At 44.9% G+C, this 24,362-nt stretch overlaps 7 non-coding genes across 7 annotated transcripts; all 7 read left to right on the forward strand.

Annotated features, from left to right (window-relative positions):
- The first annotated feature begins 1,562 nt into the window (after positions 1-1,562).
- On the forward strand, positions 1,563-1,635 carry trnak-cuu (transfer RNA lysine (anticodon CUU)). Its single transcript has one exon. It is a non-coding gene; the product is annotated as a tRNA-Lys (tRNA).
- A 1,018-nt stretch (positions 1,636-2,653) lies between these two features.
- Positions 2,654-2,726, forward strand: trnaf-gaa (transfer RNA phenylalanine (anticodon GAA)). The gene has a single exon. It is a non-coding gene; the product is annotated as a tRNA-Phe (tRNA).
- Positions 2,727-6,683: 3,957 nt separating this feature from the next.
- trnaf-gaa (transfer RNA phenylalanine (anticodon GAA)) lies at positions 6,684-6,756 on the forward strand. The gene has a single exon. It is a non-coding gene; the product is annotated as a tRNA-Phe (tRNA).
- Positions 6,757-9,606: 2,850 nt separating this feature from the next.
- trnak-cuu (transfer RNA lysine (anticodon CUU)) lies at positions 9,607-9,679 on the forward strand. Its single transcript has one exon. It is a non-coding gene; the product is annotated as a tRNA-Lys (tRNA).
- A 1,019-nt stretch (positions 9,680-10,698) lies between these two features.
- Positions 10,699-10,771, forward strand: trnaf-gaa (transfer RNA phenylalanine (anticodon GAA)). Its single transcript has one exon. It is a non-coding gene; the product is annotated as a tRNA-Phe (tRNA).
- Positions 10,772-14,699: 3,928 nt separating this feature from the next.
- Positions 14,700-14,772, forward strand: trnaf-gaa (transfer RNA phenylalanine (anticodon GAA)). Its single transcript has one exon. It is a non-coding gene; the product is annotated as a tRNA-Phe (tRNA).
- A 3,813-nt stretch (positions 14,773-18,585) lies between these two features.
- trnak-cuu (transfer RNA lysine (anticodon CUU)) lies at positions 18,586-18,658 on the forward strand. Its single transcript has one exon. It is a non-coding gene; the product is annotated as a tRNA-Lys (tRNA).
- Positions 18,659-24,362: the final 5,704 nt, after the last annotated feature.

Consider the following 24,362-nt stretch of genomic DNA (forward strand, 5'->3'; position numbering starts at 1 on the left):
AAGCACCGGGGAAAAGAAACTTAGAATCAAACTGTCCCTGTAAGTGATGAATTGAAGGGAATATCGCTCCAAACAGATCTGGACAATGTGCAGCGCAGCCGCACAGGAGTTACAAATCCACCCTCTCGCCACTCGGCAATCGCATTAACTGAACTTTACTCTGGCCCGTGTCACCGCGCTGAAATCGAGTCTTTCACGGCCACATTTTTTCTTAACATAATAATTACTGGTTTAAGAGTGAAAATTGTCGTCCACTTCACTGTAAGTGCAAGAGACAACTTTGTAGACACCGTGTAGTGTCACAGACCTGCTGGTTTGTCCTGCTCATTTCATCTCATCTCATTTTCCGCAAACCTGAATATTACTGGAACAGAGAATGGCGAATCACAGCTCAAAAATCAATCCTCTCTTCCACGAGCGGACTGAGTCTTTCAACATACAGGTGTTTAATGGCAAGGTGAGTTTAATTTTCAGAAATAATACAGCACAGATTTTGACTCGTGCAAGCTGCACACATTTTATTTTGGAAAAGTAAACTGATTGGAAGAAAGCTGTTACATTGAGTGCGGCAACCTGAAGCGTCAGCTCGATGAATTAGTCCTTGAACATTTGCAAGTTCTGTTTCTGTGGCGCAATTGGTTAGCGCGTTTCGCTGCGAACTGAAAAGTTGGTCGTTAGAGGACACGAAGGCAACCTTTTACCTTAACGTTCATGTCTCGCATTTCTTGGGTTCGAATGTGTGTCTTGTCTGCCAGAAAATGTCCCGCAAACATTGCCAGCTGAGTGCGTCTGATTTTCCACCATTTATTCTGCGGTTGGATAACAGGCATATGAAATATATCCAAAAAAACGAGGTTGGCTTGAACGAAGTCGGAATACTTCTTGACAGAGAAGGTACGAAGGTTGCAAGCGAGCTCCTTCACACTGACATGGATATTTCTGCAGTGAGCGACATCAGACTGTTTCCACAATGAATGTCACTCCCTTTATTTTGGAAAAGTGAAATGGTATTCACATTCCGACTGGTTTCAGTTGATTTGTGAGAGATCGTTAAAGGATCAATCTCCGGTTAAGACGGCCTTTTTCTCTCTCTCTGTTGGCCGAATCCAAAATGAAATTCGAACTGGACTAATCATGCAAGAAATCAGGAATCACTTTAGCAAACAAAATACGTCCGAAAGCTGGAACTCTCTCATCCCAAAGGATGTGGATTGTGGTTCAATTCATAATTTGAAGTCTGATATTGATAGATCGTTTTTCGATTCGGGTACCAAGGAATATGAGGCCAAGACGGAGAAACAGAGATGAATTGCAGATCAACTCATGATCGAATTGAATGGGGCAGCAGGTTCGAGGGGCTGAATGGCCTTCTCTTGTCCCGATGTTCCTATGCTGCTCAGCGCGGGGCTGGACGAATGGTAAAAGACATCAGACTAACTCCAGAATGAAAAAACGGGTGTTCAGAAGTCGATACCCTGAGATTGTGGAACGAACTGAACTCCTGCAGCAAAGCCAACAGCTGTCTCTCTGCAATGATAAGATGGGAAGAATTTCAGCAGTCGGCCCGGCTAGCTCAGTCGGTAGAGCATGAGATTCTTAATCTCAGGGTCGTGGGCTCGAGCCCCACGTTGGGCGATTTGTGTTCTACTTTTCACACTCGGTGATAAATTTTTTAAAGTGCAACCTCTTGTCTCCAGATTCGAAACAGGCACAACCCTGAGCTGTGTGAAAGGAAACCGTGAGCGTTGCCAAATATCCACTCCCTATCGATTCTACCTTCTCGTTCCCTCCACATGGGACACGGACAGGTTATCGGTTCAATTGGATTCACTTTTTGTTGTTATTAAAAATGTTGAAGGTCAGAAAATGTAATATTTAGGAGATGCCAACGCTGGAACAATTCGCCTCTCTGATACCTCCTGATCCCCCCTTGCCCCATTTGATTCTCCCTGTGCTCCTCATCATCGCTGATACGCTCTGTCTCTTACCTTCTCCGATACCCTCAGAGAGTCCATGATTCACTTTGAACCTTGTCAGCGCCATTCACCTGCTCTGATACCTATTGATTGCCCCTTACACAGATGCGCCCTGAGCCGCCTTACACTCTCCCATACTCGGCAGTCCTTCCCCTCTCTCAGATCTTAAAACACTCTCTGATGCCATCTGACTGCCCGCTCTCCTCTTTGAGCCCCCTTACACTCTCTGATGCCCTCTGATAGTACCTTCCCCTCTCTGAGATGCCCTTGCCACAATGGATCGCCACTAAGAAGCGATTAGACGCCCTGAGGCCTTCTCAGAAGAAATTACCGTCCCTGCTATCAAAGTGCGGTGTAACTTCACAGGTGGATCTACCGGTCTGTGTTAAGGATGAGATCAAGAGTTTGATCGGTCGCTGCTGCTTCCGCCTCTGAGAGCTCTATCGGCGGTCGGTACCGATCTTCCTCCCACAAAGTGGGTGTGGATGTATGAGTGCGCTGTTGATTTATAAACTTTGGTAGTTTACGTATGACAACGATGTTTATATATGAAATGTGGGTGTATCTCTACGAGTACGATGTTTATATATGAATTGTGGAATGAACAGGAGGGGCAATTCCTCCTGGGGTTATATTTTCTTCCACGACAATAACACAAAGTAATCGTTGGGTATAGAGCCGAAATAGCTCAGTTGGGAGAGCGTTAGACTGAAGATTTGAAGGTCCTTGGTTCAATCCCGAGTTTCGGCAGTTTTTGTTTGTTTACTTTCTTCTTCCTTGCTTCGATTCTCGGATTTATTTGCAGTGAAATTTAATTCCCGCCACTGAAGGATTGGGGATTGAATAGAGAGACATCAAGGATGGGAATTATTTATATCGTTTGTATTTGGCTGTTATTTCACTGTTACCTTCTGCCTTTTTCTCTTGGTTTTGTCTCTCTCGCTGCCAGGTGACTATTTGATTTGTCCGAAACTGATCCATTTTCCACATCTCGGGACGGGCAGACCCGCTCTGTCTGTCTGTTGTTGCTGATGATCATTAATGGGAACAGGCCGCGAGTCAAACGTTTATCTGCAAATTGGAGAAAGACAAATAAAAAGAAAGACGTGTTTATCCTGCCCAGGGGCAAAGTTACAACGGATGTAATTCAAAAACGGTCCCCGTGAATTTTTCTGTGGATTTTCTTTTTAAAGCTTCGATTTCAAAAGTTACAAAAACGCGAAATAAATAAAGTAAATTACAAGAATCGAGTCCGTGATCATTATGTTACAGTATACTCTTTGCAAACGAGTTAACCGGCCGTACCAACGGCACATTAGGCTGTTTCATTAATTTTTGTACCTGCAGCGATTTCTGTACTTGGACCCCTAAATCTCTCTGCTCCTCCACAGCACCGAGTTTCTCACCATTTAGAAAATACTCTGATTTATCTTTCTTAGATTTAAAGTGTATGACCTCGGTCTCCCCCACATTGAACACGATTTGCCACAGTTTTGTCCACACACTTAATCTATCAATTCCCACTTTTCAATTTCCTGCTACCATCTGCGTTACTTCCTGCGCCACCAGAAGGCTGCGTGTTCAAAACACGGGGTAACCGTTGCCTTTAGAGCTGATAGGATTCTGTATCGTTCCGGAATGAATGATTCATCTGCTTTTTCTGAATAAACAGAACCTTGCTCTATATTCTGGTTCTCTGGATCTCAAATTCGAGCAAATCGTTTCATTTTGCCCTCGACTTTTGATCTTGTGCTGCGGATGAAACTTTTGCAAAGAGGGAGAAGAAGTCCCCAAATCGCCCCACGTGTATCTCAAACGCTTTAGGAAGAAGTTCTGTGTAAACAATCAGGAATTTAAAGGCACCTCAATGACCTGCACTTTCATTGAATGACTTTTTTTCGCATTGGAATCGACGAGAAATCGCTGTCGGCTTTCATCTCACGGAAGTGGAGAGTGTGGCCGCCTTGTATCGGTCAACGTGTTAGTGACGAGTTTGGGTTAAGCACGGGTCGCGTTTATTTCTGAAATCTCACCAAGCACCGGGGAAAAGAAACTTAGAATCAAACTGTCCCTGTAAGTGATGAATTGAAGTGAATATCGCTCCAAACAGATCTGGACAATGCGCAGCGCAGCCGCACAGGAGTTACAAATCCACCCTCTCGCCACTCGGCAATCGCATTAACTGAACTTTACTCTGGCCCAGTGTCACCGCGCTGAAATCGAGTCTTTCTCGGCCACATTTTTTCTTCACATAATAATTTCTAGTTTATGAGTGAAAATTGTCGTCCACTTCACTGTAAGTGCAAGAGACAACTTTGTGGACACCGTGTAGTGTCACAGACCTGCTGGTTTGTCCTGCTTATCTCATCTCATCTCATTTTCCGCAAACCTGAATATTACTGGAACAGAGAATGGCGAATCACAGCTCAAAAATCAATCCTCTCTTCCTCGAGCGGACTGAGTCTTTCAACATACAGGTGTTTAATGGCAAGGTGAGTTTAATTTTCAGAAAATATACAGCACAGATTTTCACTCGTGCAAGCTGCACACATTTTATTTTGGAAAAGTAAACTGATTGGAAGAAAGCTGTTACATTGAGCGTGGCAACCTGAAGCTTCAGCTCGATGAATTCGTCCTTGAACATTTGCAAGTTATGTTTCTGTGGCGCAATTGGTTCGCGCGTTTAGCTGTTAACTGAAAAGTTGGTCGTTCGAACCCACGAGAGGACGCAAAGGCAACCTTTTACCTTAACATTCATGTCTCGCATTTCTTGGGTTCGAATGTGTGTCTTATCTGCCAGAAAATGTCCCGCAAACATTGCCAGCTGAGTGCGTCTGATTTTCCACCATTTATTCTGCGGTTGGATAAAAGGCATCTGAAAAAATCCAAAAAATCCGAGATTGGCTTGAACGAAGTCGGAACACTTCTTGACAGAGAAGGTTCGAAGGTTGCAGGCGAGCTCCTTCAGACTGAATCACACTGACATGGATATTTCTACAGTGAGCGACATCAGACTGTTTCCACAATGAATGTCACTCCCTTTATTTTGGAAAAGTGAAATGGTATTCACATTCCGACTGGTTTCAGTTGATTTGTGAGAGATAGTAAAAGGACAATCTCCGGTTAAGACGGCCTTTTTCTCTCTCTTTGTTGGCCGAATCCAAAATGAAATTGGAGCTGGACTAATCAGGCAAGAAATCAGGAATCACTTTTGCAAACAAAATACGGCCGAAGGCTGGAACTCTCTCATCCCAAAGGATGATGATTGTGGCTCAATTCATAATTTGAAATCTGATATTGAGACATCGTTTTTCGATTCGGGTACCAAGGAATATGAGTCCAAGGCGGAGAAACAGAGATGAATTGCAGATCAACTCATGATCGAATTGAATGGGGCAGAAGGTTCGAGGGGCTGAATGGCCTTCTCTTGTCCCGATGTTCCGATACTGCTCAGCGCGGGGCTGGACGAATGGTAAAAGACATCAGACGAGCTCCAGAATGAAAAAACGGGTGTTCAGAAGCAGATACCCTGAGATTGTGGAACGAACTGAACTCCTGCAGCAAAGCCAACAGCTGTCTCTCTGCAATAATCGGATGGGAAGAATTTCGGCAGTCGGCACGGCAAGCGCAGTCGGGAGAGCATGAGACTCTTAATCTCAGGGTCGTTGGTTCGAGCCCCACGTTGGGCGATTTGTGTTCTACTTTTCACACTGTGTGATAAAAGTTTCAAAGTGCAACCTCTTGTCTCCAGATTCGAACCAGACACAACACTGAGCTGCGTGAAAGGAAACCGTGAGCGTTGCCAAATATCCACTCCCTCCCGATTCGACCTCCTCGTTCCCTCCACATGGGACACGGACATGTTATCGGTTCAATCGGATTCATTTTTTGCTGTTATTAAAAATGTTGAAGGTCTGAAAATGTAATATTTAGGAGATGCCAACTCTGGAACAATTCGCCTCTCTGAGACCTCCTGATCTCCCCTTACCCTATTTGATTCTCCCTGCGCTCCTTATCATCGCTGATACGCTCTGTCTCTTACCTTCTCCGATAACCTCAGAGAGTCCATGATCCACTTTGAACCTTGTCAGCGCCATTCACCTGCTCTGATACCTATTGATTGCCCCTTACACAGATGCGCCCTGAGCCGCCTTCCACTCTCCCATACTGGGCAGTCCTTCCCCTCTCTCAGATCTTAATACACTCTCTGATGCCATCTGACTGCCCGCTCTCCTCTTTGAGCCCCCTTACACTCTCTGATGCCCTCTGATAGTACCTTCCCCTCTCTGAGATGCCCTTGCCACAATGGATCGCCACTAAGAAGCGATTAGACGCCCTGAGGCCTTCTCAGAAGCAATTACCGTCCCTGCTATCAAAGTGCGGTGTAACTTCACAGGTGGATCTACCGGTCTGTGTTAAGGATGAGATCAAGAGTTTGATCGGTCGCTGCTGCTTCCGCCTCTGAGAGCTCCATCGGCGGTCGGTACCGATCTTCCTCCCACAAACTGGGTGTGGATGTATGAGTGCGCTGTTGATTTATAAACTTTGGTAGTTTCCGTATGACAACGATGTTTATATATGAACTGTGGGTGTATCTCTACGAGTACGATGTTTATATATGAATTGTGGAATGAACAGGAGGGGCAATTCCTCCTGGGGTTATGTTTTCTTCCACGACAATAACACAAAGTAATCGTTGGGTACAGAGCCGAAATAGCTCAGTTGGGAGAGCGTTAGACTGAAGATCTGAAGGTCCTTGGTTCAATCCCGAGTTTCGGCAGTTTTTGTTTGTTTACTTTCTTCTTCCTTGCTTCGATTCTCGGATTTATTTGCAGTGAAATTTAATTCCCGCCACTGAAGGATTGGGGATTGAATAGAGAGACATCAAGGATGGGAATTATTTATATCGTTTGTATTTGGCTGTTATTTCACTGTTACCTTCTGCCTTTTTCTCTTGGTTTTGTCTCTCTCGGTGCCAGGTGACTATTTGATTTGTCCGAAACTGTTCCATTTTCCACATCTCGGGGCGGTCAGACCCGCTCTGTCTGTCTGTTGCTGCTGATGATCATTAATGGGAACAGGCCGCGAGTTAAACGTTTATCTGCAAATTGGAGAAAGACAAATCAAAAGAAAGACGTGTTTATCCTGCCCAGGGGCAAAGTTACAACGGATGTAATTCAAAAACGGTCCCCGTGAATTTTTCTGTTGATTTTCTTTTTAAAGCTTCGATTTCAAAAGTTACAAAAACGCGAAATAAATAAAGTAAATTACAAGAATCGAGTCCGTGATCATTATGTTACAGTATACTCTTTGCAAACGAGTTAACCGGTCGTACCAACGGCACATTAGGCTGTTTAATTAATTTTTGTACCTGCAGCGATTTCTGTACTTGGACCCCGAAATCTCTCTGCTCCTCCACAGCACCGAGTTTCTCACCATTTAGAAAATACTCTGATTTATCTTTCTTAGATTTAAAGTGTATGACCTCGGTCTCCCCCAAATTGAACACTATTTGCCACAGTTTTGTCCACACACTTAATCTATCAATTCCCACTTTTCAATTTCCTGCTACCATCTGCGTGACTTCCTGCGTCACCAGAAGGCTGCGTGTTCAAAACACGGGGTAACCGTTGCCTTTAGAGCTGATAGGGTTCTGTATCGTTCCGGAATGAATGTTTCATCTGCTTTTTCTCAATAAACAGAACCTTGCTCTATATTCTGGTTCTCTGGATTTCAAATTTGAGCAAATCGTTTCATTTTGCCCTCGACTTTTGATCTTGTGCTGCGGATGAAACTTTTGCAAAGAGGGAGAAGAAGTCCCCAAATCGCCCCACGTGTATCTCAAACGCTTTGGGAAGAAGTTCTGTGCAAACAATCAGGAATTTAAAGGCACCTCAATGACCTGCACTTTCATTGAATGACTTTTTTTCGCCATTGGAATCGACGAGAAATCGCTGTCGGCTTTCATCTCACTGAAGTGCAGAGTGTGGCCGCCTTGTATCGGTCAACGTGTTAGTGACGAGTTTGGGTTAAGCACGGGTCGCGTTTATTTCTGAAATCTCACCAAGCACCGGGGAAAAGAAACTTAGAATCAAACTGTCCCTGTAAGTGATGAATTGAAGGGAATATCGCTCCAAACAGATCTGGACAATGCGCAGCGCAGCCGCACAGGAGTTACAAATCCAACCTCTCGCCACTCGGCAATCTCATGAACTGAACTTTACTCTGGCCCAGTGTCACCGCGCTGCAATCGAGTCTTTCTCGGCCACATTTTTTCTTAACATAATAATTACTGGTTTAAGAGTGAAAATTGTCGTCCACTTCACTGTAAGTGCAATAGACAACTTTGGAGACACCGTGTAGTGTCACAGACCTGCTGGTTTGTCCTGCTCATTTCATCTCATCTCATTTTCCGCAAACCTGAATATTACTGGAACAGAGAATGGCGAATCACAGCTCAAAAATCAATCCTCTCTTCCACGAGCGGACTGAGTCTTTCAACATACAGGTGTTTAATGGCAAGGTGAGTTTAATTTTTAGAAATAATACAGCACAGATTTTGACTCGTGCAAGCTGCACACATTTTATTTTGGAAAAGTAAACTGATTGGAAGAAAGCTGTTACATTGAGTGCGGCAACCCGAAGCTTCAGCTCGATGAATTCGTCCTTGAACATTTGCAAGTTCTGTTTCTGTGGCGCAATTGGTTAGCGCGTTTCGCTGCGAAATGAAAATTTGGTCGTTGGAGGACACGAAGGCAACCTTTTACCTTAACATTCATTGTCTCGCGAATTCTTGGGTTCGAATGTGTGTCTTGTCTGCCAGAAAATGTACCGCAAGCATTGCCAGCTGAGTGCGTCTGATTTTCCACCATTTATTCTGCGGTTGGATAACAGGCATATGAAAAATATCCAAAAAAACGAGGTTGGCTTGAACGAAGTCGGAATACTTCTTGACAGAGAAGGTTCGAAGGTTGCAAGCGAGCTCCTTCACACTGACTTGGATATTTCTGCAGTGAGCGACATCAGACTGTTTCCACAATGAATGTCACTCCCTTTATTTTGGAAAAGTGAAATGGTATTCACATTCCGACTGGTTTCAGTTGATTTGTGAGAGATCGCTAAAGGATCAATCTCCGGTGAAGACGGCCTTTTTCTCTCTCTCTGTTGGCCGAATCCAAAATGAAATTGGAGCTGGACTAATCATGCAAGAAATCAGGAATCACTTTAGCAAACAAAATACGGCCGAAAGCTGTAACTCTCTCATCCCAAAGGATGTGGATTGTGGTTCAATTCATAATTTGAAGTCTGATATTGACAGATCGTTTTTCGATTCGGGTACCAAGGAATATGAGTCCAAGACGGAGAAACAGAGATGAATTGCAGATCAACTCATGATCCAATTGAATGGGGCAGCAGGTTCGAGGGGCTGAATGGCCTTCTCTTGTCCCGATGTTCCGATACTGCTCAGCGCGGAGCTGGACGAATGGTAAAAGACATCAGACTAACTCCAGAATGAAAAAACGGGTGTTCAGAAGTCGATACCCTGAGATTGTGGAACGAACTGAACTCCTGCAGCAAAGCCAACAGTTGTCTCTCTGCAATGATAAGATGGGAAGAATTTCAGCAGTCGGCCCGGCGAGCTCAGTCGGTAGAGCATGAGACTCTTAATCTCAGGGTCGTGGGTTCGAGCCCCACGTTGGGCGATTTGTGTTCTACTTTTCACACTCGGTGATAAAAATTTTAAAGTGCAACCTCTTGTCCCCAGATTCGAAAAAGACACAACCCTGAGCTGTGTGAAAGGAAACCGTGAGCGTTGCCAAATATCCACTCCCTATCGATTCTACCTTCTCGTTCCCTCCACATGGGACACGGACAGGTTATCGGTTCAATTGGATTCACTTTTTGTTGTTATTAAAAATGTTGAAGGTCAGAAAATGTAATATTTAGGAGATGCCAACGCTGGAACAATTCGCCTCTCTGATACCTCCTGATCCCCCCTTACCCCATTTGATTCTCTCTGTGCTCCTTATCATCGCTGATACGCTCTGTCTCTTACCTTCTCCGATACCCTCAGAGAGTCCATGATTCACTTTGAACCTTGTCAGCGCCATTCACCTGCTCTGATACCTATTGATTGCCCCTTATACAGATGCGCCCTGAGCCGCCTTACACTCTCCCATACTGGGCAGTCCTTCCCCTCTCTCAGATCTTAAAAACACTCTCTGATGCCATCTGACTGCACGCTCTCCTCTTTGAGCCCCCTTACACTCTCTGATGCCCTCTGATAATACCTTCCCCTCTCTGAGATGCCCTTGCCACAATGGATCGCCACTAAGAAGCGATTAGACGCCCTGAGGCCTTCTCAGAAGCAATTACCGTCCCTGCTATCAAAGTGCGGTGTAACTTCACAGGTGGATCTACCGGTCTGTGTTAAGGATGAGATCAAGAGTTTGATCGGTCGCTGCTGCTTCCGCCTCTGAGAGCTCTATCGGCGGTCGGGACCGATCTTCCTCCCATAAACTGGGTGTGGATGTATGATTGCGCTGTTGATTTATAAACTTTGGTAGCTAACGTATGACAACGATGTTTATATATGAACTGTGGGTGTATCTCTACGAGTACGATGTTTATATATGAATTGTGGAATGAACAGGAGGGGCAATTCCTCCTGGGGTTATATTTTCTTCCACGACAATAACACAAAGTAATCGTTGGGTACAGAGCCGAAATAGCTCAGTTGGGAGAGCGTTAGACTGAAGATCTGAAGGTCCTTGGTTCAATCCCGAGTTTCGGCAGTTTTTGTTTGTGTCCTTGCTTCGATTCTCGGATTGATTTGCAGTGAAATTTAATTCCCGCCACTGAAGGATTGGGGATTGAATCGAGAGACATCAAGGATGGGAATTATTTATATCGTTTGTATTTGGCTGTTATTTCACTGTTACCTTCTGCCTTTTTCTCTTGGTTTTGTCTCTCTCGGTGCCAGGTGACTATTTGATTTGTCCGAAACTGTTCCATTTTCCACATCTCGGGGCGGTCAGACCCGCTCTGTCTGTCTGTTGCTGCTGATGATCATTAATGGGAACAGGCCGCGAGTTAAACGTTTATCTGCAAATTGGAGAAAGACAAATCAAAAGAAAGACGTGTTTATCCTGCCCAGGGGCAAAGTTACAACGGATGTAATTCAAAAACGGTCCCCGTGAATTTTTCTGTTGATTTTCTTTTTAAAGCTTCGATTTCAAAAGTTACAAAAACGCGAAATAAATAAAGTAAATTACAAGAATCGAGTCCGTGATCATTATGTTACAGTATACTATTTGCAAACGAGTTAACCGGCCGTACCAACGGCACATTAGGCTGTTTAATAAATTTTTGTACCTGCAGCGATTTCTGTACTTGGACCCCTAAATCTCTCTGCTCCTCCACAGCACCGAGTTTCTCACCATTTAGAAAATACTCTGATTTATCTTTCTTAGATTTAAAGTGTATGACCTCGGTCTCCCCCACATTGAACACTATTTGCCACAGTTTTGTCCACACACTTAATCTATCAATTCCCACTTTTCAATTCCCTGCTACCATCTGCGTTTCTTCCTGCGTCACCAGAAGGCTGCGTGTTCAAAACACGGGTGAACCGTTGCCTTTAGAGCTGATAGGATTCTGTATCGTTCGGAATGAATGTTTCATCTGCTTTTTCTCAATAAAAATAACATTGCTCTAAATTCTGGTTCTCTGGTTCTCAAATTTCAGCAAATCGTTTCATTTTGCCCTCGACTTTTGATCTTGTGCTGCGGATGAAACTTTTGCAAAGAGGGAGAAGAAGTCCCCAAATCGCCCCACGTGTATCTCAAACGCTTTGGGAAGAAGTTCTGTGGAAACAATCAGGAATTTAAAGGCACCTCAATGACCTGCACTTTCATTGAATGATTTTTTTTCGACATTGGAATCGACGAGAAATCGCTGTCGGCTTTCATCTCACTGAAGTGGAGAGTGTGGCCGCCTTGTATCGGTCAACGTGTTAATGACGAGTTTGGGTTAAGCACGGGTCGCGTTTATTTCTGAAATCTCACCAAGCACCGGGGAAAAGAAACTTAGAATCAAACTGTCCCTGTAAGTGATGAATTGAAGGGAATATCGCTCCAAACAGATCTGGACAATGCGCAGCGCAGCCGCACAGGAGTTACAAATCCACCCTCTCGCCACTCGGCAATCGCATTAACTGAACTTCACTCTGGCCCGTGTCACCGCGCTGAAATCGAGTCTTTCTCGGCCACATTTTTTCTTAACATAATAATTACTGGTTTAAGAGTGAAAATTGTCGTCCACTTCACTGTAAGTGCAAGAGACAACTTTGTAGACACCGTGTAGTGTCACAGACCTGCTGGTTTGTCCTGCTCATTTCATCTCATCTCATTTTCCGCAAACCTGAATATTACTGGAACAGAGAATGGCGAATCACAGCTCAAAAATCAATCCTCTCTTCCACGAGCGGACTGAGTCTTTCAACATACAGGTGTTTAATGGCAAGGTGAGTTTAATTTTCAGAAATAATACAGCACAGATTTTGACTCGTGCAAGCTGCACACATTTTATTTTGGAAAAGTAAACTGATTGGAAGAAAGCTGTTACATTGAGTGCGGCAACCTGAAGCGTCAGCTCGATGAATTTGTCCTTGAACATTTGCAAGTTCTGTTTCTGTGGCGCAATTGGTTAGCGCGTTTCGCTGCGAACTGAAAAGTTGGTCGTTCGAGGACACGAAGGCAACCTTTTACCTTAACATTCATCGTCTCGCAAATTCTTGGGTTCGAATGTGTGTCTTGTCTGCCAGAAAATGTACCGCAAGCATTGCCAGCTGAGTGCGTCTGATTTTCCACCATTTATTCTGCGGTTGGATAACAGGCATATGAAAAATATCCAAAAAAACGAGGTTGGCTTGAACGAAGTCGGAATACTTCTTGACAGAGAAGGTTCGAAGGTTGCAAGCGAGCTCCTTCACACTGACATGGATATTTCTGCAGTGAGCGACATCAGACTGTTTCCACAATGAATGTCACTCCCTTTATTTTGGAAAAGTGAAATGGTATTCACATTCCGACTGGTTTCAGTTGATTTGTGAGAGATCGCTAAAGGATCAATCTCCGGTTAAGACGGCCTTTTTCTCTCTCTTTGTTGGCCGAATCCAAAATGAAATTGGAGCTGGACTAATCAGGCAAGAAATCAGGAATCACTTTTGCAAACAAAATACGGCCGAAAGCTGGAACTCTCTCATCCCAAAGGATGATGATTGTGGCTCAATTCATAATTTGAAATCTGATATTGAGACATCGTTTTTCGATTCGGGTACCAAGGAATATGAGTCCAAGGCGGAGAAACAGAGATGAATTGCAGATCAACTCATGATCGAATTGAATGGGGCAGCAGGTTCGAGGGGCCGAATGGCCTTCTCTTGTCCCGATGTTCCGATACTGCTCAGCGCGGGGCTGGACGAATGCTAGAAGACATCAGACGAGCTCCAGAATGAAAAAACGGGTGTTCAGAAGCAGATACCCTGAGATTGTGGAACGAACTGAACTCCTGCAGCAAAGCCAACAGCTGTCTCTCTGCAATAATAGGATGGGAAGAATTTCGGCAGTCGGCACGGCAGGAGCAGTCGGGAGAGCATGAGACTCTTAATCTCAGGGTCGTTGGTTCGAGCCCCACGTTGGGCGATATGTGTTCTACTTTTCACACTGTGTGATAAAAGTTTCAAAGTGCAACCTCTTGTCTCCAGATTCGAACCAGACACAACCCTGAGCTGCGTGAAAGGAAACCGTGAGCGTTGCCAAATATCCACTCCCTCCCGATTCGACCTCCTCGTTCCCTCCACATGGGACACGGACATGTTATCGGTTCAATCGGATTCATTTTTTGCTGTTATTAAAAATGTTGAAGGTCTGAAAATGTAATATTTAGGAGATGCCAACTCTGGAACAATTCGCCTCTCTGAGACCTCCTGATCTCCCCTTACCCTATTTGATTCTCCCTGCGCTCCTTATCATCGCTGATACGCTCTGTCTCTTACCTTCTCCGATAACCTCAGAGAGTCCATGATCCACTTTGAACCTTGTCAGCGCCATTCACCTGCTCTGATACCTATTGATTGCCCCTCACACAGATGCGCCCTGAGCCGCCTTACACTCTCCCATACTCGGCAGTCCTTCCCCTCTCTCAGATCTTAAAACACTCTCTGATGCCATCTGACTGCCCGCTCTCCTCTTTGAGCCCCCTTACACTCTCTGATGCCCTCTGATAGTACCTTCCCCTCTCTGAGATGCCCTTGCCACAATGGATCGCCACTAAGAAGCGATTAGACGCCCTGAGGCCTTCTCAGAAGCAATTACCGTCCCTGCTATCAAAGTGCGGTGTAACTTCACAGGTGGATCTACCGGTCTGTGTTAAGGATGAGATCAAGAGTTTGATCGGTCGCTGCTGCTTCCGCCTCTGAGAGCTCGATCGGCGGTCGGTACCGATCTTCCTCCCACAAACTGGGTGTGGATGTATGAGTGCGCTGTTGATTTATAAACTTTGGTAGTTTACGTATGACAACGATGTTTATATATGAACTGTGGGTGTATCTCTACGAGTACGATGTTTATATATGAATTGTGGAATGAACAGGAGGGGCAATTCCTCCTGGGGTTATATTTTCTTCCACGACAATAACACAAAGTAATCGTTGGGTACAGAGCCGAAATAGCTCAGTTGGGAGAGCGTTAGACTGAAGATCTGAAGGTCCTTGGTTCAATCCCGAGTTTCGGCAGTTTTTGTTTTTGTCCTTGCTTCGATTCTCGGATTTATTTGCAGTGAAATTTAATTTTAGACACCGTGTAGTGTCACAGACCTGCTGGTTTGTCCTGTTCAATTCATCTCATCTCATTTTCAGCAAACCTGAATATTACTGGAACAGAGAATGGCGAATCACAGCTCAGAAATCAATCCTCTCTACTACGAGGGGACTGAGTCTTTCAACATGCAGGTGTTTAATGGCAAGGTGAGTTTAATTTTCAGAAATAATACAGCACAGATTTTCACTCGTGCAAGCTGCACACCCTTTATTTTGGAAAAGTAAACTGATTGGAAGAAAGCTGTTACATTGAGTGCGGCAACCTGAAGCGTCAGCTCTGTGAATTCGTCCTTGCGCAATAGCAAACTCTGTCTCTGTGGCGCAATTGGTTGGCTCGTTCTGGCAGTCAACTAAAAAGTTGGTGCTTCGAACTCAGCCGGGGACGCTAGAGCAACCTTTTACCTTAACATTCGTTGTCTCGCATTTCTTGGGTTCGAATGTGTGTCTTATCTGCCAGAAAATGTACCGTAAACATTGCCAGCTTAGTGCGTCTGATTTTCCACCATTTATTCTGCGGTTGGATAACAGGCATCTGAAAAATATCCAAAAAAACGAGATTGGCTTGAACGAAGTCGGAATACTTCTTGACAGAGAAGGTTCGAAGGTTGCAGGCGAGCTCCTTCAGACTGAATCACACTGACATGGATATTTCTACAGTGAGCGACATCAGACTGTTTCCACAATGAATGTCACTCCCTTTATTTTGGAGAAGTGAAATGGTATTCACATTCCGACAGTTTTCAGTTGCTTTGTGAGAGATCGTTAAAGGATCAATCTCCGGTTAAGGCGGCCTTTTTCTCTCTCTCTGTTTGCCGAATCCAAAATGAAATTGGAGCTGGACTCTTCATGCAAGAAATCAGGAATCACTTTAGCAAACAAAATACAGCCGAAAACTGGAAATCTCTCATCCCAAAGGATGTGGATTGTGGCTCAAATCAAATTTTCAAATCTGATATTGATAGATCTTTTTCCGTTTCGATTACCAAGGGATATGAGTCCAAGGCGGGGAAACAGACATGAATTACTGATCATCTCATGATCAAATTGAATGAGACAGCAGGTTCGAGGGTCTGAATGGTCTTCTCCTGTCCCGATGTTCCTCTCCTGCTCAGCGCGGGGCTGGACGACTGGTAAAAGGCATCAGATTGACTCGAGAATGAGAAGTGGGTGTTCAGATTCAGCCACCTTGGGATTGTCGGACAAACTGAACCCCAACACCAACGTCACCACCTGCCTCTCTGCAATAATAGGATGAGAAGGAGCCCTGTCGCTGGCCCGGCTCGATCAGTCGGTAAAGCACGAAATTCCTCATCTCAGGGTCGTGGGTTTAAACCACAGCTTGGGCGTTTTGTGTTCTATTTTTCACAGTGGGTGATGAAAGGTTCAAATTGCAACCTCTTATCTCCAGTTCACGAAATCCAGTTATATAAACAGACAAAACACTGAGCTGTGTGAAAGGAAACCGTGAGCGTTGCCAAATATCCAGCCCCTCCCGGTACTATCTTCTCATTCCCTCCACATGGGACACGACAGATACCGTTTCAATAGATTTCATTTTTGCTGTTATTAAAAATGTTGATGGTTAGGAAGTGTAATATTTAGAAGATGCCAACTCTGGATCCATTCGCCTCTCTGATACCTCCTGAGCCCACATTACCCTCTTTGATTCTCCATGAGCTGCTCATCTTCTGTGATATCCTCAGAGAGCCCATGATCCTCTTTGAACCATATCAGCGCCCTTTACACTCTCTGGTACCCGCTGAGTGCCCCTCACCCACTGACACGCCCTGAGCGTCCTTACACTCTCTGATACCCTCTGGCAGTCCTTCCCCTCTGCGAGATCTCAATATACTCTCTGATACCCTCTGAATGCCCGCTCCCCTCTCTGAGATGCCCTTGCCCCAATGGATCGCCACTAAGAAGCGATTAGACCCCCCGATGCCTTGTCAGAACACATTACCGTCCCTGCTTTCAAAGTGCAGTGTAACTTCACAGGTGGATCTACCGGTCTGTGTTAAGAATGAGATCCAGATTTGTTCGGTCGCTGTTGCTTCCGCCTCTGCCACTCTGAGAGCTCTATTGGCAGTCGGTACTGATCTTCCTCCTATAAACTGGGTGTGGATCTATGAGTGCGCTGCTGATTGATAAACTTTGGGAGTTTATGTATGACAGCGATGCTTATATATGCTCTGTGGGTGTGTATATATGAGTGCAATGTTTATATATAAACTGTGGAATGAACAGGAGGGGCAATTCCTCCTGGGGCTATATTTACTTCCACGACAATAACACGAAATAAACGATGGATGTGGATCCGAAATAGCTCAGTTGGGAGAGTGTTAAGGTCCTTAGTTCAATCCCGTGTTTCGGCAGTTTATGGTTGTTTAGTATCTCCTTCCTTGCTTCGATTCTCGCATTTATTTTTAGTAAAATTTGATACCCGACACTGAAGGATTGGGGATGGAATAGAAAGGCATCAAGGATGGGAAATATTTCTATCGTCTCTGTGTAGTTTTTATTTCTGTTACCTTCTGCCTTTTTCTCTTGGTTTTGTCTCTCTCGTGCCGGGTGATATTTGATTTGATGCATTTGTTCTAAACTGATCCCTTTTCCACATCTCGGGGCGGTCAGACCCGCTCTGTCTGTCTGTTGCTGCTGATGATCATTAATGGGAACAGGCCGCGAGTTAAACGTTTATCTGCAAACCGGAGAAAGACAAAAAAAGACTTGTTTCTCCGACCCGAGGGCAAAGTTGCAATGGATGTTATTCAAAAAAACTGTCCCCGTGAATTTGTCTGTGGTTTTTTTTGTAAAGCTTCGATTTTAAAAGTTACAAAAACCCGAAATAAATAAAGTAAATTACAAGAATCGAATCCGTGATCATGACATTACGGTATACTCTATGCAAATGAGCTAACCGGCCCGACGAACGGCACATTCGGTTATTTAATTATTTTTTTACCTGTACGCTGGCTGGTAGCGGTTTCTGTACATGGCACTCTAAATCTCTATGCTCGTCCACAGTTCCGAGATTCTCACCACTTTAGAAAATACTCTGATTTATCTTTCTCAGATTTACAGTGCATGACCGCGCTCTCCCCCACATTGAACTCTATTTGCCGCAGTTTTGCCCACTCACTTCATCTATCAATTCCCACTTTTCAACTTCCGGTTTTTAAGCGACATTACTTCTTGTGCCACCAGAAGGCTGCGTGTATAAATGATGGGTAACCGTTAATTTTAGAGCTGGATTCTGGATCGTTCCGGAATTAATGTTTTATCTGCTTTTTCACAATTAACAGAACCTTGCTCTAAAGTCTGCTTCCCGAGTTCTCAAATTTCAGGAAGGCGTCTCATTCTGCCCTCGACTTTTGATCTTGACCTGCAGTTGAAACTTTTGCAAAGAGGGAAAAGATGTCCCCAAATCACTCCACGTGAATCTCAAACGCTTTGGGATGAAGTTCAGTTCAAACAATCAGGACTTTAAATGCCCCTCAATGACCTGCACTTTCATTGAATGAGTTTTGTTCGTCATTGCATTCGACCCTGAAATCGCTCTCCGCTTTCATCTCACTGAAGTGAAGAGTGTGACGGCATCAGACTAACTCCAGAAAAAAAAACGGGTGTTCAGAAGGAGATACACTGTGATTGTGGAACGAACTGAACTCCTGCAGCAAAGCCAACAGCTGTCTCTCTGCAATAATAGGATGGGAAGAATTTTGATCGTCGGCCCGGCTAGCTCAGTCTGTAGTGCATGAGACTCTTAATCTTAAGGTCGTGGGTTCGAGCCCCACTTTGGGCGATTTGTGTTCTATTTTTCACACTGAGTGATAAAAGTTTCAAAGTGCAACCCCTTTTCTCCAGTCACATCACAAGACACAACCCTGAGCTGTATGAAAGGAAACCGTGAGCCTTGCCAATTATCCACTCCCTCCTGATTCTACCTTCTCGTTCCCACCACATGGGACACGGACAGGTTATCGGTTCAGTCCGCTTCATTTTTTGCCGTTATTAAAAATGTTGAAGGTTAGAAAATGTAATATTAAGAAGATGCCAACTCTGGATCCATTCGCCTCTCTGATACCTCCTGAGCCCACCTTACCCTCCTTGGTTCACCCTGAGCGCCTTATCTTCTCTGATACGCTCTGTCTCTTACCTTCTCCGATACCGTCAGTGAGTCCATGATCCTCTTTGAAACTTGTCAGCGCCATTTACCTGCTCTGATGCCCACTGAGTGCCCCTTACACAGATACGTCCTGAGCCCCCTTACACTCTCCCATACTCGGCAGTCCTTCCCCTCTCTCAGATCTTAAACACGCTCTGATGCCATCTGACTGTCCCTTCCTCTCTCTGAGCCCCCTTACACTCTCTGATGCCATCTGACTGTCCCTTCCCCTCTCTGAGATCCCCTTGGCCCGATCGATCGCCACTAAGAACCCATTACCCTCACTGATGCACAAATGCGATGTAATTTCACAGGTGGATCTACCGGTCTGTCTTAAGGATGAGATCCAGAGTTTGTTCGGTCGCTGCTACTTCCGCCTCTCCCACTCTGAGAGCTGTATCGGCGGTCGGTACCGAACTTCCTCCTATAAACTGGGTGTGGATGTATGAGTGCGCTGCTGATTTATAAACTGTGGGAGTTTATATATGAGAACGATGTTTATATGTGAAGTCTGGGTGTTTATATATGAGTGCGATATTTATATATGAACTGCAGGTGTGTAGATCTGATTGTTATGTCAATATATATGAACTGTGGGTGCGTGTATGAGTGCGGTGTTTATAAACGAACTGTGGGGTTTTATATATGAGTGCGATGTTTATATATGAACTGTGATTGGATATATGTGAGTGCGATGTTTATATATGAAGTGCGGTAATGAACAGGAAGAGCAAGGCGTCGCGGCGGTGATATTTTCTTGCAGGACAAGGAGGCAAAGTTGAATTTGCTGTTAGGTCAAAATCGCTGAGTTGGAATTGCGTTAAACTGAAGATCTAAAGGTTGTTCATTCAATCCCGGGTTTCGGCAGTTTTTGGTTATTTGGTTTCTTCTTCTTTGGGTCGATTCTCGCATTTATTTACAGTGAAATTTGATTCCCGCCACTGAAGGATTGGGGATTGAATAGAGAGACATCAAGGATGGGAAATATTTCTATCGACTTGATTTAGTTTTTATTTCTCGATTCCCTTCTATCTTTTTCTCTTGGTTTTCTCTCTCTCGGTGCCGGGTGATTATTTGATTTAGAGAGTCATAGAGTTATACAGCACGGATCGAGGCCCTTCGGCCCATCGTGTCCGCGCCGGCCATCAGCACTGTCTACTCTAATCCCATATTATAGAGTCATATATGGGATTAGAGTAGTCAAGCTGATTTGATTCACTTCTCCAAAGCCGATGCCTTTTCCACATCTCGGGGCGGTCAGACCCGCTCTGTCTGTCTGTTGCTGCTGATGATCATTAACGGGAACAGGCCGCGAGTTAAACGTTTCTCTGCAAACCGGAGAAAGACAAATAAATAGAAAGACGTGTTTCTCCGGCCCAGGGGTAAAAGCTACAATGGATGTTATTCCAAAAATTGTCCCCGTGACTTAGTCTGTGGATCTGTTTGTAAAGCTTGGATTTTAAAAGTCATATAAACACGAACCAAAGACCCTTCTCAGCCCATACAGGAATCAAACCGCGATCGGGATATTATGACACGTCTAAGCAAACGAACGAACCGTTGCTAACATCCCATTAACGATTTTCAATCGTTTTTGTACCTATAGTGGTTGGTAGCGGTTTCTGTGCACGGACCCCGAAATCTCTCTGCTCCTCCACAGTTCCCAGCTTCTCACCATTTATCTTTTATCGATTTAAATGGATGACTTCGCTCTCCCACACATTGACCTCCATTTGCCGCAGTTTTGTCCACTCACTTAATCTATCAATTCAGACTTTTCAACTTCCTGCTTCTATCTGCATTACTTATTGTTCCCCCAGAAGGCTGCGTCTTCAAATCCCGCCGGGGTAACAGTTGCTTTTTGAGCTGATAGCATTCTGGATCTTTCCAAAATAATTTTTTTATTTTCTTTTTCTCAACAAACAGAACCTTGCTCTAAAGTTTGGTTTCTTTGTTCCCCGGTTTCAGGGAGGTGTCTCATTCTGCCCTCGACTTTTGATCTCGAACTGCGGTTGAAACTTTCGCGAAGAGGGAGAAGTCCCCAAATCGCTCGACCTGAATCTCCAACGCTTTGGGAAGAAGTTCAGTGCAAACAATCAGGAATTTAAAGGCACCTCAATGAGCTGCACTTTCTTTGGGTGAGTTTTCTTCGCCATTACATTCAACCGTGAAATCGCTCTCCGCTTTCATCTCACTGAAGTGAAGAGTGTGGCCGCCTTGTATCTGTCAGTGTGTAAGTGACGAGTTTGGGGTCGGTATGGGTCGCTTTCAGTTTTGAAATCTCACCAAGCACCAGAAAAAAGAAACTTGAAATCAAACTGTCCCTGTAAGTGATGAATTGAATGAATATCGCTCCAAGCAGATCTGGACAATGCGCAGTGCAGCCGCACAGGAGTTCCAAATCCACCCTCTCGCCACTCGACAATCACAATTTTACTCTGGCCCAGTGTCACTCGGCTGAAATCAAGTCTTTCTCGGCCACATATTTTCTGAACATCATAGTGACTGGTTTAAGAGTGAAAACTGCCGTCCGCTTCACTGTAAGTGCAAGAGACAACTTTGTAGATACCGTGTGGTGTCACAGACCTGCTCGTTGGACCTGCTCATTTCATCTCATCTCATTTTCTGCAAACCGAAACATTACTGGAATAGAGAATGGTGAATCACAGCTCGAAAAATCAACCCTCTCTACCACTGGGTGACCGAGTCTTCCAACATACAGGCATTTAGGGACAAGGGGAGTTTGATGTTCAGAAATAAGACAGCACCGATTTTCACTCGTGCAAGCTGCACACCCTTTATTTTGAAAAGTAAACTGATGGGAAGACAGCTGTTACATTGATCGTTTCAAGCTGAAACGTTAGCTCGGTGAATTAGTGGTTCAGGAAACCAAACGTCGTGTCTCTGTGGTCCAATTGTTAAGCGCGTTCGGCTGTTAACTGAAAATGTTGGTTTGAGACCACCCGGAGATGACAGGGAGTTTTTACCTTAACATTCGTTGTTTCGCATTTCCAGGTTTCGAATGTGTGTTCTGTTTGCATGAAAATGTACCGTGAACATTGCCAGCTGAGCGCGGCTGATATTCCACCATTTAATCTGCCCCAGATAACAGGTATCTGAGGCAAAGTTTTGAGCTTCCACGATCTGTTCACACAACACGTTGGATGGTGTCCTCAGTGCGAAAACGGGAGTTCGTCTCCACGAGAACTGTGCGGTGGTCACTCCCACCAATACTGTCATGTACAGATGCATTTCCGACAGGTAGATTTGTGAGGACGAGGTCAAGTAAATTTTTCCCCTCGTGTTGGTTCGCTCACCATCTGCTGCAGGCCCAGTCTGGCAGCTTTGTCCTTCAGGACTCGGCCAGTAGTCGTGCTACCGAGCCACTCTTGGTGATGGACATTGAAGTCCCCCACTCAGAGTACCTTCTGTGGCCCTTGCTACCCTCAGCGCTTTCTCCAAGTGGTGCTCAACATGGAGGAGGACTGATTCATCAGTTGAGGGAGGGCAGTTGGTGGTAATAAGCAGGAGGTTTCCTTGCTCATGTTTGACCTGATGCCATGAGATTTGCATTTGGTCCAGAGTCAATGTTGAGGACTGCCAGGGCCATTCCCTCCTGACTGTATATCACTGCACCGCCACCTCTGGTTTGTCTGTCCTGCCAGTGGGACAGCACATACCCAGGGATTGTGATGGAAGAGTCACGGACCTCTGCTGAAAGGCATGATTCTGTGAGTATGGCTATGTCAGGCTGTTGCTTGACTGCTCTCCCAATTTTGGCACTGGTCCCCAGATTTTAGTGAGGAGGACTTTGCAGGGTCAACTGGGCTTGGGTGCCTTTTTCATGTCCAGTTTTATTCTGAGTATGACTTTTTTTAAACGAGTTTTTACAACTGAATGGCTTGCTAGGCCATTTCAGAGGGCAATTACGAATCAACCACATTGCTGTGGGCCTGAAGTCACATCATAGGCCAACCGGGTAAGTACGGCAGGTTTCCTTCTCTGAAGGACATTAGTGAACCAGATGGGTTTTATTTATGACAATCCGGTCGTTTCATTGCCACCATTACTGATAGTCGTATTTTAATTCCAGATTTTAATTAATGAATTGAATTTAAATTCCCCAGCTGCCGTGGCAGAATTTGAACTTATGACACGTAGATTATTCGTCCAGGCCTGCTAGATTACAAGTTCAGTAACATAACCACGAATGCTACCGTACTGTATCTGGACAATAACATATTGATTTGACTCTGTTTATTAATTAGTATTAAAAAAAAAACCGCATTCCCACGGGTCACACTGAGATGGGGCCTATTTTATTTTATCAACTATTAAAGGTGACGTTGGGTCTAAGAAATAAAAGTGACTAAAAAAGCAAAATAGAAACTAATAATGTGATTTGGTTCCAGTTTCTTTAAATTTTGTGATGAAGAAATAAAGGTGTCAAGGGGGAAAAAAGCAACAATTTCAATGCAACCAAACAAGAAGTCCGGGGGCGAATTGTGGAGCTGTCGTTGGACCCAGTCTCACCTTTTTTCTTCCATTAAAAACAGGCCCATCTCCGTGTGAGCCGTGCGAATGCTGGTTTATGTTCCGGAGCCCGTGGGCCTCGGACTGTGCCTCATGCTGATTGGAACAGACAATTACTGCCAGTTAACAGCGCTGCGATAAAAAGAGGGAGTCGGTGTTCTCCTCTCACTTACCTGGGAGAGTTTGTTAGTTATAATGGAGGGCTCGGGGATTCTTGGTTTGTTACTTGTTGTAATCTGTTCAGCTCAGCCGCCCTATCTCCTTTTCCCCGCCGATAAATGTTGGCTGTCTCCCAAAAACCGCAAAGACTGCGGATTTCCGGGAATTGAAGCCAGTGAGTGTGTGCAGAGAGGCTGCTGCTTTGATGCGGGGAGCCGGGATGCACCGCCGTGTTTCTATTCATTGGACAGTCTTCCAGGTGGGTGTATTCTCAGTCCGTTTATATTCTGGGCCAGGACTTTCCAGGTTCACCCGCAATCTAGCTGTACTAGGGGTTTCCCTGGACAGTTTCCTCTTTCTCCTTCCTGTCCTACAACGTCAGTTGGAATTTCAAACCTTTCCAGTCCGGAGAGTGGAAATGGTGGTGTGATTGAGAGTCTCTAATCCCGCAGAGTATAATTGATTGTGGGATTGGGGGCTGGTAATCAAACAGAAAGGGAAATAGTTAATCGGCCTTTGACACAATAGCTGCAGTTAGAATCATTCCACCGTTGCTCGGTGACTTGGGACTCACACTGGTTGAATTCTGCCCTGTGTAATTGTCCAGGTAGTTGGGGGAGGGAGGGGCAGAGTGAATGAACCCCGGCCC

This window comes from Heptranchias perlo, chromosome 20 (assembly GCF_035084215.1).
Source record: "Heptranchias perlo isolate sHepPer1 chromosome 20, sHepPer1.hap1, whole genome shotgun sequence".
Taxonomy (NCBI): Eukaryota; Metazoa; Chordata; class Chondrichthyes; order Hexanchiformes; family Hexanchidae; genus Heptranchias; species Heptranchias perlo.